This window comes from Ctenopharyngodon idella, chromosome 11, assembly GCF_019924925.1.
Source record: "Ctenopharyngodon idella isolate HZGC_01 chromosome 11, HZGC01, whole genome shotgun sequence".
NCBI classification, from domain to species: domain Eukaryota; kingdom Metazoa; phylum Chordata; class Actinopteri; order Cypriniformes; family Xenocyprididae; genus Ctenopharyngodon; species Ctenopharyngodon idella.
This window is the reverse complement of record NC_067230.1, coordinates 2,411,564-2,429,231: the sequence shown is the minus strand read 5'-3', so window position 1 is coordinate 2,429,231 and position 17,668 is coordinate 2,411,564. Positions and strand designations below refer to the sequence as shown.

Below are 17,668 nucleotides of genomic sequence, written 5' to 3'. Positions count from 1 at the left end.
TAGTAACAGTTCTATTTAGAACCATATCATCTTGTAGAACTCTTGCTGAAGTGGTTCTTTGTGTTAGAGTTTAAGGTTCTTTTTCCCCGCCTTTTTGTTTTTCAAATCTGTAACTGTCAAAGCCATCTCATTACTGATTTTCTGGAGCTCGGCAGCCATCCAATTACACAGACTGCCAACACCCTCTTAACAAGTAAATTATTTCTTTCTTAAAATATAAATTTTAACATTCAAGTTGGTTTCCTACCAGTCATGTCTTTTTCTCTTGTTTAACAGAACATGTAGGTATGAGCAGCTTCAGTTAAGGATACTTATCTTCTCTTCTAAGTAAGAGAGAGATTGAATTTATGATCCATATATTGTTATATTTTTTTAAATTATATATCACTTTTTCCTTTTAACATTGTAAAGGGCTCACATACTGCCAATTTTTGCTAATTTTGGCCTTAATAAACATCATTTTATTTTATTTTTTTACATAAATAGAAGAGACACACTGTAACTGTAAAGATAATAATATAAACTATAATAAAAAGGTTATTTATAACACCACTGATGCCATATGGCACTTTCAAAGCATGGTTCTTTATGGAAACCTATAAAAATGGTTCTGTTTAGTACCAAAAAGGGTTCTGCTATTGTTACAAGCTAAATAACCCTAATTTGGTACTGTCTAGAACCATTTTTCTTGGGGTGTGGATAGTTGTAACAGTTCATTAAAAAAGTTACAATCAACCCCTTATGATGATTCCAGTGAGTCCATTATCTATCATATCCTCTGTTAGGGCAAAGTCACATGAGCTTTTGTTACGCATCAATGGATTTATTTGGTAAATGCATTTCCATCTTAGTTTATGTGCATTTTATCTTATCGGATAAAAAAAATCCACCTCAATTGAGCACATAGGCCTAAGTTTTTTTTGTACAATTTTTTTTAAATTTATGTGCATCCTGATGTTTCCATCCAGCCTTTTTTTTTTAGTAATATCCCAAAATTCACATAAAAATAAGTGGATAGAAACATATGACTGAACCCTTATGTGAAAGGAATACAGTACACACACAACACACACGGCACTTGTTTTGTGCTGAATGTAAAGTCCTAAAAAATACAATATAATGTTTTATTTGTCACTTTATAAAATTGATAGTTCCTGTCCTTGATTCTGATTGGTCAATAGCTGTGTTTTATTCACGATAAAACAAGGCTATGACCGCTTCACCCAACGGTTCTGTGTATCACTACACAACACCCTTAGCAACCACTCTTAGCAACGTAAATTGTATGTTCTCAATTAATATTGTTCATTGGGGGCTTTGTGTCATGCCTAACAACGCCCTTCAGCCGTAATTTAGGCCTATTTACGATACAGCACAGCCTCTCGTACCTTATTGCTTACTTAAATTGCCCACTTTATTAAAAAAAATATATATATTATTTTTTGTTCTTCAATAAAGTTCTTGGATAAATTATATAGTGTGGATTTTATTTCAGCAAATTATCTCAGTCTTACATCTATCCCCAGCTAGTGTTACAGCTCACCCATGTAGTGAGGTAGATTGTAACAACGGAACTCTTTGTATTTGACATTAACTCACATAATCTGTGATTGTGTAGTACACGTCCAAGTGAGTTTTAAATAGGCCATAGTAGGCAAATGTGGCTACTACTGTGTATCAAAGATGAAGAGATCTTGCACAAACAACCACTAAGTTACTGATACTCACAGAAAAAGTGTTACTTCCATCCCCGGTGTCCCTAAATTAGGTCTCTTTATGTCATTGAGATGAATGGTAAAAATGGTCTACTTTTAACTGATTTTTTTTTTTTTTATACCCTTTAACGCAGAAACCCACGTAAAGATTTCAATCCACTTAAATGGATCTCCTGACAGCACATCTGATGCACTGTTTTTAGATGAACAGCTGAGCATTCCTCAGTGATGGAGCGACCTCTGATGGAGCTCGAGCTCACAGCGCGCTCACAGTCACAGCGGATCTGCCCAGAGGCTCTTGACAGCCCGAGGCGCTTCCGACAGACTTCACCCTGGGCCAAAAACATGAGCGATACATGGACAAAGGAGGACAAACAAGATAAAGTAAGTTTCGCGCATTTATAAATTAACTGTCAACAGAATGAACTACTTGGCTGCTGATTCGTGAAACGAGTAAGTTGGACAGAGAGGAGACTGTTCTCGTTTGGCAGGGTGGGACTTTTCATCTCTACTCATGCATTTGATTACAAATATCTAACACTACAGTTCACTTGATTGTGTTGTTGTTTATAACGGTTAGCAGGATTCAACGTGCCTTTGCAGTTAATGCAGTATAAGTTATGTGATTTTTTCCACTCTTTAAAAAAACTCTTCTCCCCGTCTTCTGAACTTCCTCATTACAAAAGTTTTTGTTAAGTTATGGACTAGAAAAAGTGTTTTCTGTTTCCTCAGTGCGCTTTTTAATTGAGTAAACTTGTAATGAATTGACACATAAAGCATTTCTGACCGGTGCCATCCACAATGGCAGCTTGCAGTTGTGAATATGTGCCAGTGTCCACGTTCCCCTTTAGCCCGGTTCTGAGCCCCTACAAAAAAATTAAGAGTAAGGTAGAAATGTTGCTTACAATGACGTCATTTTGAAGGTGGGACTAAGAGTACTGTAGTTATGTATTGTTTATACAGCTACACGAAGGTTAAGGGAACATTTCATTTTATTATCTTGCAAAAAAAATGAGGGGATCGTTACTTTTGAGTATTCTCTGAACATTCAGAAACAAGTAACATTTAAGTATGTTAGATGGTCATCCAACTAAACCGTTTCAGAAAAAAAAATGTCCCATGAATGATGTATTAATAATGTTTGGTAACATTATTAAAACCCAGATTACTTTGAAAGACCTTGAATGATGTTTTTTCATAACTTTGAGAGAACCTTGCCAGAATGTTAGTCAAAGTTCTGAGAATGTTTCCAGTTTGCTGGGAAGACATTAAAGTAATGTATTTGCTCTGTGAATCTCATTATTAATCAACTGGAATAAAATATGTGGAAATTATGAACATGAATGTGGGTGGAATATTTTTTCACCTGACATATATTTCTAGGCTAATGGTTTTTTGATCCCTTTACACAGTGTGCTTTGTTTGAAATGGACTTTACCCTGAGTTTAGGACTGGCTTTTCCCACTGAAATGACACACAGCAACCGATAGATGTAGACACACCCTGAACAGATTCATTGACTGGCTTTACATGCACAAAAGTATTCATGAGAATTTGGGTCATATTCTTATTATGTTTGCATAATGTAAAACACCTTATTTTTTTTCTAGTTTTATATTTTCTGGAAATCTGAATAAGACACCTGGCATATGCCTGTCGGTCACCGTGATTTTGCCAAGTAAAACATGTTCCTGGATCAACATATTTTGTTGATCCTGGAACAACATTCCAGTCTGAAAATTTAGTCTTAACCCTATTCCTACCCCTAAACCTAATCCTACCCATAAATTATCCCTAAAATCAGAGGGGAATGATAGGTGAATAACATTGATGTAGAAGCACCTAACCCTGGTTGCAAGCCTAAACTTGACATAAACGGTAAACTTGTCCCTAAAATCTGATTGGTTGCTTGGAATGTTGTTCCAGGATCAACAAAGATGTTGATCCAGGAACATGTCTTACTTGGCAAAATCACGGTGACCTATGCCTGTCATAATCAAATTTTTTCCCCATGTAAACACCTTTTTCAGAATATCAACTCTAATATCACACATACAAATGAAAGTATCATAAATCAGGCATGCAAATTGAACTGGAATATAGTTGTAACCAGAATGTGGACTTTAATTAAAAAATGTGCTTGTAAACATGGCCATTGTTCTCTGAATGGCCCCTGAATGGATTCATTTAAATGCAGCATGAGATTTATCATCAGCTCTCCAAGCCTGTCTGCACCTGTTCTCTGATTTGCTGTGTGTGGTCAGTCCTGCTCAACTAAATAAAGCCTTTGCCATCAAATGCAAAACAGAGAACTCTGTAGTTTGTGTTTGTGCTCCTATTGTTGTGGACTAAAAGGAACAGGGACATAGACAGTATTTCCAGGATGATGTTAAAATAAGTGGTGACTCAGAGGGTAGAGTCCAATTCTGGATTCATGGAAAACATTATAATGAGGAGAAATATGAACTGTACTCCTATTTTGAGTAGCTAGTAGTTGTTATTTTGAAAATCATATCCTGAGCTGTCCTGATATCATGTGAACAATACAAAATTACTCAAAATATTTGTTCTTAACTTATCAATGTCCAGTAACTTTCTTTGAACATTTTTTCTCGCTCCTGTCTGTGTTCCAGTCAGCTGTTGTAGCGAAACACTTTATTTTTTAATTCAGTATTTTGGCTCTGAATTAAACAATTTATGAATGGAATTAGTAATAGATTTCATGAACGTAAGTGTGGTAGTGTTTCAACTATTGGCATTTCTGGCAGACACTTTTTTTAAAAAAATGTTCAAAACTTCTAAACTTTTGTCAATGTCATCACAAATCACAAACATATGTTATATTGATTTATATCAAAATTCATTTTGAGTTAAAAGTGCCATTTTAAACATTTAAAAAAAAAAAGACTTTTTCATAGGTAGTATTTTATGTATTCTAAATACACACAATAAAAATATTCTCATGTTGACATTAAAGGATTAGTTCAATTCAGAATTCAAATTTCCTGATAATTTACTCACCCCCCATGTCATCCAAGATGTTAATGTTTTTCTTTCTTCAGTCAAAAATAAATTAAAGTTTTTGAGGAAAACATTCCAGGACTTCATCGGCTACCAGCGGGTTAAAGATCAAAAATTCTGATTTAAATGCAGCTTCAAAGGGCTCTACACAATCCCAGACGAGGAAAAAGGGTCTTATCTAGCGAAACAATCAGTCATTTTCTAAAAAAAAAAATTATAAACTTTTTAACCTCAAATGCTCATCTTGCACTAGCTTGCATTACATTATCATGTTGGAAAGGTCACGTATAGGCGGAAGAACCAAGGGAGTGTTCTACAAAGTGAACGTGCAAAGACTAAGTCAAAGGCCTTTACAAAAAAAAGGTAAAACAACGATGTTGGATGATTTTGAAGTTGGAGGAGAAAATGAGATGGAGTTTTTTGCCGTACCGCGGTACTTCCGCCTACGTCACGTGTGACCTTTCCGATGTAATGTGTGGCGTATCACAGAGCTAGTGCAATATGTGCATTTGTGGTTAAAAAGTATATACTTTTTTTTTTTTTTTGGAAAATGACAGATTGTTTCATTAGATAAGACCCTTATTACTCGTCTGGGGTCATGTAGGATCCTTCAAAGCTGCACTGAAACTGACATTTGGACCTTCAACCCGTTGGTAGCTGTTGAAGTCCGCTATATGGAGAAAAATCCTGGAATGTTTTCCTCAAAAACCATAATTTCTGTTGGACTGAAGAAAGAAAGACATCAACATCTTGGATGACATGGGGGTCAGTAAATTACCAGGAAATTTTAATTCTTAAATGAACTAATCCTTTAATTCTAATAATCAGTCATGCTTTTACTGTCACTGTCTTCTTGACACCACAAAACACAAAACAATATATTTAATGCATAGTTTAATGCGAGTATGGTTACTGCGATTATAAGCTTAATCACATTAGTTTGATCAAAGTATTGCGATTACATGAGGTAAAGTTTAATCGCAATATTGCCAAAATCCCATCATAATCACATTATGAGGGTGCGTGTAAACACACTCAGTATCAGTGATTATAATGGGTTCTAACCTATTTGCTTTTGACGTGGTATAGGCAAGTGTCAGCCGTTAAAGGCATAGTTCACCCAAAAATGAAACTTCTGTCATCATTTACTCACCCTCAAGTTGTTCCAAACCTATATACATTTCTTTGTTCTGCTGTACATAAAGGAAGATATTTGGAAGAATGTTTGTAACCAAGTAGATCTCGCCCCCCATTTACTACTATAGTAGGAAATAAAATACTATGATAGTCAATGGGGGGGTGAGATTTGCTTGGTTACTGACATTATAATATCTTCCTTTGTGTACAGCAAAACAAAGAAACAACTTGAGGGTGAGTAAAGGATGACAGAATTTTCATTTTGGGTGAACTATCCCTTTAAGTGACTGAACGCCAAATGGCGGGGTCTATGGTGAGATGATGTAAAATTGTTCGATGATATCTTGTTCTGGAAGCAGTCAAATGCAAATGTATTTACCCGTGTGATGTCACATATCCCACAATATCCAAATGAGTCGTTTTGATTAAATGTTTTGTTTATAACGTTTTCACTGTAAAACATTTTCAGCTGGTTAAACTTAAAAATGAAAGTTCACCTGCTGCCTTAAAAATGTGAGTTAACTCAACTTGAAGATAACCTTTGTTTCAACTCAAAAATAGTCAAGACAACACATTACTCTAAGTTAAAATTTAAACTTAATGCATTGTCTTGACTATTTGTGAGTTGAAACAAAGGTTATCTTCAAGTTGAGTTAACTTATGTTTAGTTGAGTTAACTCACATTTTTGAACTTTCATTTCTAAGTTTAACCAGCTGAAAATGTTTTACAGAAAATTGCAGGATGTTTTAATGGTACAAAGACCTCTTATATGTCATAAGATCAAGGCCAATTTGATTTCTCATGTCATGACCCCTTTAAGTTTAAATAAATAACAACCCCTGGAACATAAAACTGATAGAAGTTAAAGATTCTATGTTATGAAAGTGTCACATTGTGCCACATATAGCCGTATCATGATACTTGTCATTATTGGAAATCACTGACACATATAAATGAGTGATTCAGTCATCAGTGAGTAATATGATCAAATTAATGAAGCATTTCAATTTAATAATCGATTTAACAACAATCAAAGGTGTCCACAAATCATTCATGAGTGTAAATGATTAGGTTAAATTAATCAGCAAATCTGTTGGTTCCATGAATTGATTAAATTGATCTGGCAGTGGTGAAACTGCTTTTAGCTGTATGAGCTGCAGAGTGCCGGCTCACAGATTGCCTCTCTTTATTCTCTCTCTCTTTTGCTCCCACCCACTCCTCTTACTCCACCCTCCCTATCGCCCCGTTCAGAAAGTGTTCTCAGTGCCCGGGCCAGTCGATAGAGTGAGCAGAACAAGACAGGGCAACCTTGAGCAGGTGTAAAGGACAATTTCAAGAAAGACACAGGCTCCAGTGTGTGACCGATCGTCTGTCACCCCCAGAGAGTCGGCTCTGCTTTCACCCAATGCAGAGATCATCTATCAGTTGCTGTAAGTAGCTCTAGACTTCTTTTATGTGTCTGATTCTCAGTTGTAGCTCTCAGCTGTCCTTATATCCTATTACGGGACCCTCAGTTGTGCTTCAGCCTGCTGCTGTGTTACTGTAGATGTTTATGGGATATGACACAGGTGGACATGACATCTTAGGTGCAGTTTGTTTTGGTTTCCAACCATTGTTCCAACCTAAATTAAAAAGAGACAGGAAGTGAGTGTGTTGTCATCTGGTGTTTAACAGTGCTGCAGTGAAATGTGATATAAAGACATACAATACATATAATTACAAATATGTATTTAAGGACTTCTAAATACCATATAACATAATATATAATATATAGCTAAGGGATTTGCACATTATTATGTCACAACATAGCTAATTGTGTAATAAGGGAGGGTTAGCATAACATATATTTCGGACTCTGATCCAAAGATACTTCAAGAATGGGGCTTAGATGTGTAGTCTTATTTCTAGGCCTAGTTCCCCCAAAATCTGTCATAACCTCATGTTGGTCCAAACCTCTATGACTCTTTTTTCTTCTGCAATACACAAAAAGAAGACTACTGGTAACCAAACAGTATTGGTGCTCATTGATTTCCCTTGTATGAATGAAAAAAACACTTCTCAAAATATATTCTTGTATGTTCTACAGAAGAAATAAAAAGTCATACAGTTTTGAAATGACATTAGGGTGAGTAAATGATGACAGAATTTTCTTTCTTTTTTTCTTTTTTTGATGAACCTATCCCTTTAACTCTTGCTTATTCTGATTTAGATGTATAAATCTTTTTAATCATGTAAATTCTTATTTTACAAACTTGCTGTTTTTTCAGTGCTTTAATGAGAGGCTGTGCCAGTGGGTTATGAATAATTGTGTCTTCACAAAGAATATAAGGGCTGGAGAGACTGACAATCTCTGTCAGCTTTCCTATGACCTCCAACTAAAATGACTGGATATTTGGACAAATTTGGACTCAAAGGGCCTAAAAGTAGTAATTTACTACAGTGTGTCAAAATGTGCATACATTGCTATCAATATAGTTTTATATACGCTTTATGCAGTGTACTGACGTTTATGTTTGCTCTATCTATGTTTGCACTTTGTTTGTGTCATATAGAAAATGTTTTACAAAAAGTTGGATACTTGAATGAGTACAGAGTACCAAGGGCCTTTGTTCAATGTGACAAGTGGTATCTTGTGATTACATTACTGCCCAAAGGTTTGGAGTCAGCAGGAGTAGATTTTGAAATTAATACCTTTTTTCAGCAAGGATGCAAAAGTGGCAGTAAAGACTTTTGCATTGTTATTTTTTTTTAACAAATGCTGTTCTTTTGAACCTTCTCTTTATCAAAGAATCTGTTTTCAACATTGATAATAACAAGAAATAATTCTTGAGCACCAAATCAGCTTATATTTGATTTCTGAAGGATCATGTGACACTGAAGACTGGAGTAATGATGCTGAAGATTTAGCTTTGCAATCACAGGAATAAATTACATTTTAAAATATATTAAAATAGAAAATTGTTATTTTAAATATTTCACAATATTACTGTTTCTATTGTATTTCTGATCAAATAAATGGAGCCATGGTGAGCATAAGAGACTTCTTTCAAAAACATTAAAAATTCTTACCCTAATCATTTGAACAGTAGTATATGATTTAGTCAGGTTAAAGAAGATTTCTTATTTGATGAAGAAGTGAAATATAGCAGTAGAAGTTATCCAGTATAGCTAGCTTGGTTTATCTGAATGCACTGAAAGCAGATGTTATTATATTTATTTATCTTTTGTTTTTGCTTGTAGGAAACAGTAAGAGACATCGTAGTGATCAGCTGATCACCTTTATATGCACTGATGTCATTTGAATGAGCATAACCTAGACCTCTTAATCTTAGATCCCTGCCCAGTTTACTGGCACACATCACATTTTCTTCTTTGTGCTACTAAAAAAAAACGTTTCAAGGAAGAACTTTAATTACCCATAATTTACACGTTTTATTTGCAGAGTTCAGAAAAGTTCATCAGTTCAAACAGTTAGGAAGTTTTTTATTATTCATGTCCTCAGGTTAATGTGTAACTCACGCCCAGTCCACTCTTTGTTTGGTGTGATTTACATTGAGGTAAAAACCTGAACAAACCACCTGTCAGAGAGAAAGGGAGGGGCTGGATAGATAGAGATGATGTCATATTTATGATTTATGAGCCATTTAGTCTTTAGTTGGAGTTCATAGTCAGTGTGGAGAGTCAGTATTCGGTTTCAAGCAAATAAACTTAACTGTGATTGTCGGTTCTCTTTTTTGGATTAACATTGTCTTTGTACATATTTAACTTATTGTTGTCCTAAAGTGTCATATGGCCTTGAATATATATTACAACTGTTTCCATTGAACCCTTAATTGAGCCTTAAAGGAACAGTTTACAGGAAAAACTATGTCATTATTTACTCGTCCTCTTATCTTTCCAAACCTATATTCTCCAGTGTTGGGGGTGCGACAATAAATCGATGCTTCTCAATTCTTGGATCGATTCTGAGCTTTTCTGAATGCATCGCGATTCTCTCTTGAATCCATTCTGAGCTTAGTTTTTAACAACAAATGGTGCTCTAGGCTACTTTTTAACTGCATGCTCAAATACTCATGAAGAAGAGCATTTGTGCATTCGGCTGAGTCTGAGAATGTACTTAAACCCCAGAATGCTTTTTGACGTGAGATTAATGTAAACAGCCCACTGCAAACAACCTTGTAATTCGCTTCAACCTTTTCAGACTTTATGAATGATTATTTTAAAAGAAGTTGAAGTGGTGTGTGTAAGGAATTGGAAGGAAGCAAGAGTACAGCTGTTTCTAAAGCATGCAGTGCCATCTGCTGTTAAAAACTAAGCTCAGATTCGATTTTTGAAAGATAATCGCATTTGGAAAATATCAGAATCGATACAGAATCATTTCGTGATGCATCGCGTAACTAGTAAATAATGCAAGTAACTAGTAAAGTAATGCATTAGTTTTAATGTTGTGTGCGCTGTGTGAACATGACGGTTATTGAAGTTCTAGACTAAAAGTGAGCAGGCGTTACTCATCTCACTTGCACAAAAACATTCAGTATCCCTCAAAATTAATAAAGTATAGAATATTACGCAAACCTGCAATAAATTAATGTTAAATTACACAAATGTACTTTATGTATTTAATCTCACTTTGTTAATCAATGTCTTTGCTGCTGACCTTCAATGATCCGATTCAACCATAGTAATTAACAAAGGCAAATTTAGATAAACATCACATTTGTGTTTCATATTTTGTTTTTATTGCTAAAGTAAGAGTGTTGAACCTTCTTCTCCTGCATCCAGCTGAAAGTTTTGTTTGAGCCGCTCCTTCTAAAGTACAGACATGAATTTGCATTTGGTTTGAAACAACAGAAGGTATCAGAATTTTCATATTTTTGACCCTACCAAAATACAACAATACTGCAAAACAGGTTTCCACAATAGTGCTTATTGCATCAGAGTTGCATTTACTGTAGATTGAGCTCATAATCTTATTCATTCAGATCAGAATAACAGGTTGTTTGTACCTTTATGATTTATTTGCTCTTTTAAGTCAGAGAGAGTGTGTGCAGGACTACTCGTAGGCAATGGGGATTGTTTGTAGTCGGCAAACATAATCAGATACATCAGTGATACGAGGAACTTATCTATCACCTGTTGGTCAGAGACAGAGTTTTGAGCCTGATCTTGCTGTTGAGAGCCGACATCATGGCTACATGACTTCAGACTGTACAGACGTGTTTGAAAAATGAAATTGGCTGTTCTTATTTAAAGATTTTGGATCATCAGGCAGAAGGTAATGGATGATTCCTCATGCATTTTCAATGTTCTGCATCTCTGCATGATGAAAGAGGGCTGAAGCATAGTTCTTGAAGGAGATATCTTCAAAAATCATTATTTAATCTGATTTTGATTATGCAGTCTGCCTTATTGTTCTCATTTATAGCTGTATCCAACCACACCTTTGTTGGTCTGAAATGTCATGGTTTATTGCCAGCAATCAACCTACTTAATCTGACTAGAGAAAAAAGATTCTTGTAACTGACAGTATTTTACAGAAATTGAGCTTATGCTTCCTTGTTTTTCTTGATGTGTTTTCTTGGTACTGATTGTTTGTTATAGAGATATGGATCTTTCTGATAGACTGATATATGAGCCAGGCTAGTTGATATATGTAGATAATTTGTGGATATTTGACTATTTTGAGATGTTTGGCGTTGATTCTCATGCCTCAGTATATTTCAAAGAGTTAGTTAGTTCTCCCTTATGTCACTTCCAAAATATCAATAGCCTTTTCAATGCATAAATCACGTGCAGTTTTCAAATATTTTCATCTGCTTTTAGCAGCTGTTGCCATCTGATATATTACCAGATTAGTTTTTCTCTTTTCTCATGTAATTGTTGTATAGCTGTATAATTTTAAAGAGAATTTTTGAGAAATTATTCCAAAATACACTAAAACATTATTGTCAAGGCACTTATAATAATGGCACAAGGTACCCAGAGAAGATATAAATGTTATTATTAAAGGGTTAGTACACCCAAAAATTAAATTTCTGTCATTAAGTACTCACCCTTGTGTCGTTCCAAACCCATAAGACCTTCGTTCATCTTCAGAACACAAATTAAGATCTTTTTGATGAAATCCGAGAGGTTTTTTTATCCTATAGAAAGCAACGTAATTTCTGTCATTCAAGGTCCAAAAAGGTATTAAAGACATTGTTAAAATTGTCAACGTTGACTACAGTAGTTCAACCTTTAAAGGGTTAGTTCACCCAAAAATGAAAATAATGTCATTTATTACTCACCCTCATGCCGTTCCACACCCGTAAGACCTTCATTCACCTTCGGAACACAAATTAAGATATTTTTTGTTGAAATCCGATGGCTCAGTGAGGCCTGCATAGCCAGCAATGACATTTCCTCTCTCAAGATCCATTAATGTACTAAAAACATATTTAAATCAGTTCATGTGCGTTCATGTGGTTCAATATTAATATTATAAAGCGACAAGAATATTTTTGGTGCACCAAAAAAACAAAATAACGACTTATATAGTGATGGCTGATTTCAAAACACTGCTTCAGGAAGCTTCGGAGCGTTATGAATCAGCGTGTCGAATCATGATTCGGATCGCATGTCAAACCGCCAAACTGCTGAAATCACGTGACTTTGGCGCTCCTAACTGCTGATTCAACACGCTGATTCATAATGCTCCGAAGCTTCAGGAAGCAGTGTTTTGAAATCAGCCATCACTATATAAGTCGTTATTTTGTTTTTTGTGGCTCACCAAAAAGTATTCTCGTCGCTTTATAATATTAATATTGAACCACTGTACTCACATGAACTGGTTTAAATATGTTTTTAGTACATTAATGGATCTTGAGAGAGGAAATGTCATTGCTGGCTATGAAGGCTTCACTGAGCCATTGGATTTCAACAAAAATATCTTAATTTGTGTTCCGAAGATGAATGAAGGTCTTACGGGTGTGGAACGGCATGAGGATGAGTAATAAACGACAGAATTTTCATTTTTGTGTGAGCTATCCCTTTGTGTTCCAGAGATGAACAAAGGTCTTACGGGTTTGTAACTAATGTAATTAGTAATTAATGACATCAATTTAATTTTGGGGTCAACTAACCCTTTAATTATATTTTTATTATATTTTTTATTGTTTTTAAAGTTGTCTATGCCTCATTTTCTATCATTAAGTTGCATTATATTAATTCTGGCATTATATTGAGTGTCTGCCACCTCAAGATATTTTGGCATCGACCATTTAAAAACTCATATTGGTCAACTAATATTTTATCAAGGTGAGAGAGAATAGGACAATTGCATTAACCTTGACAGTGTTTATCAGGAAAAACTGTACAAATGATAATTTTCTCTTTGAACTGCACGTATATTCCCCAAATGGCTGATTCTCACTGAGCAGATTGTAGGAAAGTTGTTTGATTTTAGCATAGCACTTATTTTGAGGGAAAGAAATGTTTTGTTAGTTACTATTAAAGTATATCCTGCAGAGTGAGCAAAAAACAAAGAAAAGTGGATTGAGCTTAATGTCAAATAGTGATTATCCTTGTAATAACTGTTTATCTCAGGACTAATTCGAATGAGTGATAATGTGTTCTTTGTGTGGGTTACAATGTGATTTATAATTACTAGATTAGTAAGAGTGAACATGGATATTGTAGGGACTCATGGAAGCAAACTTTGGCAATGTTGTAAACTTTTAAAAACTTAATCATTGGTATTCAGTGGAACAGAAACAGAAATACATGCATATAGACGTCCGTGTGTACGTGTTTGCATGAGCCCTTAATTGCCCATAAAAGCCCTCTGACAGATGCATCATGTGACCAAGCTGCACGTTTACAGTCCTCAGGTCTCCTAGGAGACAGCCGGTTCAGAGTGCATGCTGCTTTTAGCCAAACACATGCTTTTTGAACATTGAACTTGCCCCTCCCCCTAACTTAAGCTGTAATTCAAGTGTGTCCGTTCTGATAGGCTGAAAAAAGACTTTCTTTGTTCCTCCTGTCTTTCTCTCCCACTTTCTCTTGTTTTATCACTCTCTCTCTCTCTTTTGGCCTCCCTCTTTCTCTGAGAAGAGGAGAGCCCTAGAGGCTATGTGAAAGGACACACGTAGGCACCTCCAGCACGAGTTTGGTTGGCAGTGAGTCCAGTATTGTGTACAGTCACCTTGAGTTTGTCCGTAATCTCTGGCTAAAAGTGGGAGTGACTTAAGATCTCGGTCAATATTTAAAAATCAACAACAAATATAGTGTTCAAATTTATTTTGGAATGCAAAGTTTGTATACAGCATGGTTCCCTACACTGGCTTTTGAATTATTGCAGAAAATAAGCTCCATGACCAACAAAAGTTTATGATTCTTACATGTTTTGTTCATAATGATGAGCTTCATAAATTAACACAACTTTTTTTTAAATTTTGAAGTCTTAATACAATTGCCAAAAGTAAAAAGCTAAACTGTGAACGTGAACTATATGAGTATATGAGCTGACCATTTTGGCTGGTGACGTTTAATGTCCCAGACAATCTGTAGTCCCATTAAGCCACATGCTAGCAACAGGCGTTTTAAAGTAAAAGCTTTAAAAAATCCACAAGAGGGTATTACTGATGTATTTTGTGTCGTAGAATAAAACATGAAAATATCTTGAGTTTGTGTTAACCACAGACCTTTTTTTAGGCATTCAAAAACGCATTTAAAAAACCCATTGACTTCAGGATGATGGAACAGGAAGTGCTAAAATGCTAAATGGTTTCCAGTCTATGGAGGATCTGTGTGTTTGGACAGTTTTATGGACAATTTACAGAAATTATACAAAAATACTGCAAAATGGGGCATTTGTAATAATGAAACAATGTACCTATAAAGCTTAAAAGCAGTATTATAATTCTTGTTGTTTCAGATCTCTAATAAATATTATTGGATACATTTCTTCAGCAAGGAGCCATTAAATTGATCAAAAGTGACAGTAAAGCCATTTATAATGTTACAAAACATTTCTATTTCAAATAAATGCTGTTCTTTTGAACTTTCTATATATTAAAGAATTGTGGAAAAAGAAAATTAAGCAGCACAAAATTTTTCAACATTGATAATATAATAAGAAATGTTTCTTGAGCAATAGATCAGCATATTAGATTGAATTCTGAAGGATCATGTGACACCAAAGGCTGGAGTAATCGAGTAAAAACTCTTTTTTACTGTATTTTAGATCAAATAATGCTGCCTTGGTAAGCATATTCAGTTTTGTATCAAATACCTTTACTTTCGGGAGTCAAATCAAAAAATGAGCCTAGAATGAGATGTCAAAAACCTTTCCGGTTTATTTGTTGCTCTTGTTGCTTTGTGGGAAACAGTATTGTATAGAACGTGCCACAGTTTTCCAATTGTAATCTAGGTCATTTGGGTTCCCTATGCATATATAAAATTTGCTTATTCTGTATAGTATATAACACAGGGTGACCAGATGTCCCGTTTTTCAGCTCTATTTTTAGTGTCCCGACTTATTAAGAAAAATCATGTTTTGTCCCGTATTTCATCTTTCCTAAAATTTCGTTACAACTGGGTGATCATAGAACGAGTAGTAGTAGTGTTCTGTCACGCAAAAACAGTCCAATCAATTCGTCATAAAACAAAATTACCATCCAATCACAATTCATTATTGATTAGTGAAGGCGGGATATGCAGAATCGCGCTGAATGACACAGACCAGAAGCGCTCTCTCTCTCTTGCGCTCTCTCTTTCCTTGCGCGCGATCCCAGTTCTCTCAGACAGCGCTCAATCAGTTCTCCTTGCGCCTGAATTGTCAAATGCACACATAGTTGTCAAAATGTCCATTGTGTGCAGTATCGCACACAAATATAGTCGGTTATGGCTTAAGTGGACGTAGGTGGGTGAAAACAGGATATGTGTCAGTATATTACATCCATGCATTCGGTCTTAAAGGGCCAGTAGCCTAATTAAATATTTGTCATTAATGTTAATAAAACAACAAAATATTTTATTTTATTTATTAATAAATGTATACATGGTAAATAAGCCTACTGTATCTGAAAAACAAGTTTATTTCATTTGTATCTCTTTCGTATTTTTTGTAATTTGTTTGTAAATCTCTCTCTCTCTCTCTCTCTATATATATATATATATATATATATAAGAAATTTTTATCATGGTCATATTGCCCACCCCTTGCTCACCCGTCCTGTATTCCACCATGAGAAATCTGGTCACCCTAATACAACATATATACTAAAAGCATGTGTACACTGGTAGTATGTTAGAATGCTATACTGATTCAGTTATAAGCACTTTTAAATGAGGCTTCTCTGTTTTCATTAACTGTGTTTGTCCAGATCTGATTCATAATTTCTTTTTAGTGCAGTTTTTCTTTTATGTCAAGTTTTTGTGTTATTTAACAATTTCTTTGCAGAAAAGTGGCAGATAAAAATGCTTGGCAATTTGACAACTTATTGCACAATTAATTGTATTAATGTACATTTTGCAAAACATTTGTTCACTGTTCACAAATATCTCCAATTCATTCCTACATTCCTTTTGGATGTTCTGTAAAACTTGTCTGATAAAACAGTAAAAACAATAACCAACTGCCAACCAGCTTTACTCTGCTGGAGTATTGTTATTGGTTCAATCATATTTTAGCATAATAATACATTATATTGTCATAACACATCCTTTACCAAAATTTCTGATTAAGCGTGTGATATATTCTCACCACAAGGTCTTTGCTTTAGAACGTCATGACTCGAAAAAAGTCACAAATGATTTTATATGCCACCAGCTGAATTATTTAAAAGTGTGTCATGTAATTTGATATTGGATCTGATAGACATTTTCACTGTGAGACATCAAGCTGAAAGTAACACTGCTGTAGTTACGTGAGGGCCTATCCAGTTTCACATCAATACAATCAATGGCCTGCTTTCAGTGAACATGATCTGTGCTCTAAGCATCAATGTTTTCATATGCCTTTTCATTTAACTAGATACTGATAGGGGAGTCTTTAATACGCAAAAAAAGCTCTTTTCTTATAATCAGTTTGTTAATATCAGTGTACATCTTTCTCTTTTTGTCTGTCTCCATCAGGTCACATGAGGACGTGTGTCTGTCACCCATTCTCTGATCCAGTAGAGGCAGCACATCAGTCTGTTGAAGGCCTCAAGCACCCATCACCCTGAACCCCAGCAGGCCAGTCACACTGTCTCACTCCCTCGATTCTGCCTCTTCTCCTCCTGCACACCCCCCTCAGCCCTCCCTGGAGCCCCCAGGAGAGCGGGGAGAGGGATGCAGGACCCTCGCCCAGGAGATTTGCCTCACTCCTGGGAACCTGAGGGAGGATCCTCTGCCAGCGCAAGGCTTCCATGATGTCTCAACTCTCACAGGTACAGGAAGAGGTTTTGTTGGTCTGCAATTGTTCCCAGGTTGCATGTGTTAGCTGTAGGGCCATCTATTATGCTAATGTACTATTAGCAGATACACTACCGTTCAAATGTTTGGGGAACATGAATACCTTTATTCAGCAAGGACCCATTAAATTGATCCAAAGTGACAGTAAAGCCATTTGTAATGTTACAAAACATTTCTATTTCAAATAAATGCTGTTCTTTTGAATTTTCTATACATTAAAGAATCATGGAAAAAAGAAAATTAAGCAGCACAATGTTTTTCAATGTTGATAATGATAAGAAATGTTTCTTGAGCAATTAATCGACATATTAGAACGATTTCTGAAGGATCATGTGACACTAAAGACTAGGGTAATGAT

General features: G+C 35.3%; 1 long non-coding RNA gene across 1 annotated transcript; it reads left to right on the top strand.

Annotated features, from left to right (window-relative positions):
* Positions 1-1,819: 1,819 nt before the first annotated feature.
* LOC127522198 (uncharacterized) lies at positions 1,820-17,258 on the top strand. The gene is made up of 3 exons (XR_007932534.1): positions 1,820-2,099; positions 7,126-7,304; positions 16,990-17,258. It is a non-coding gene; the product is annotated as an uncharacterized LOC127522198 (long non-coding RNA).
* The last annotated feature ends 410 nt before the right edge of the window (positions 17,259-17,668 follow it).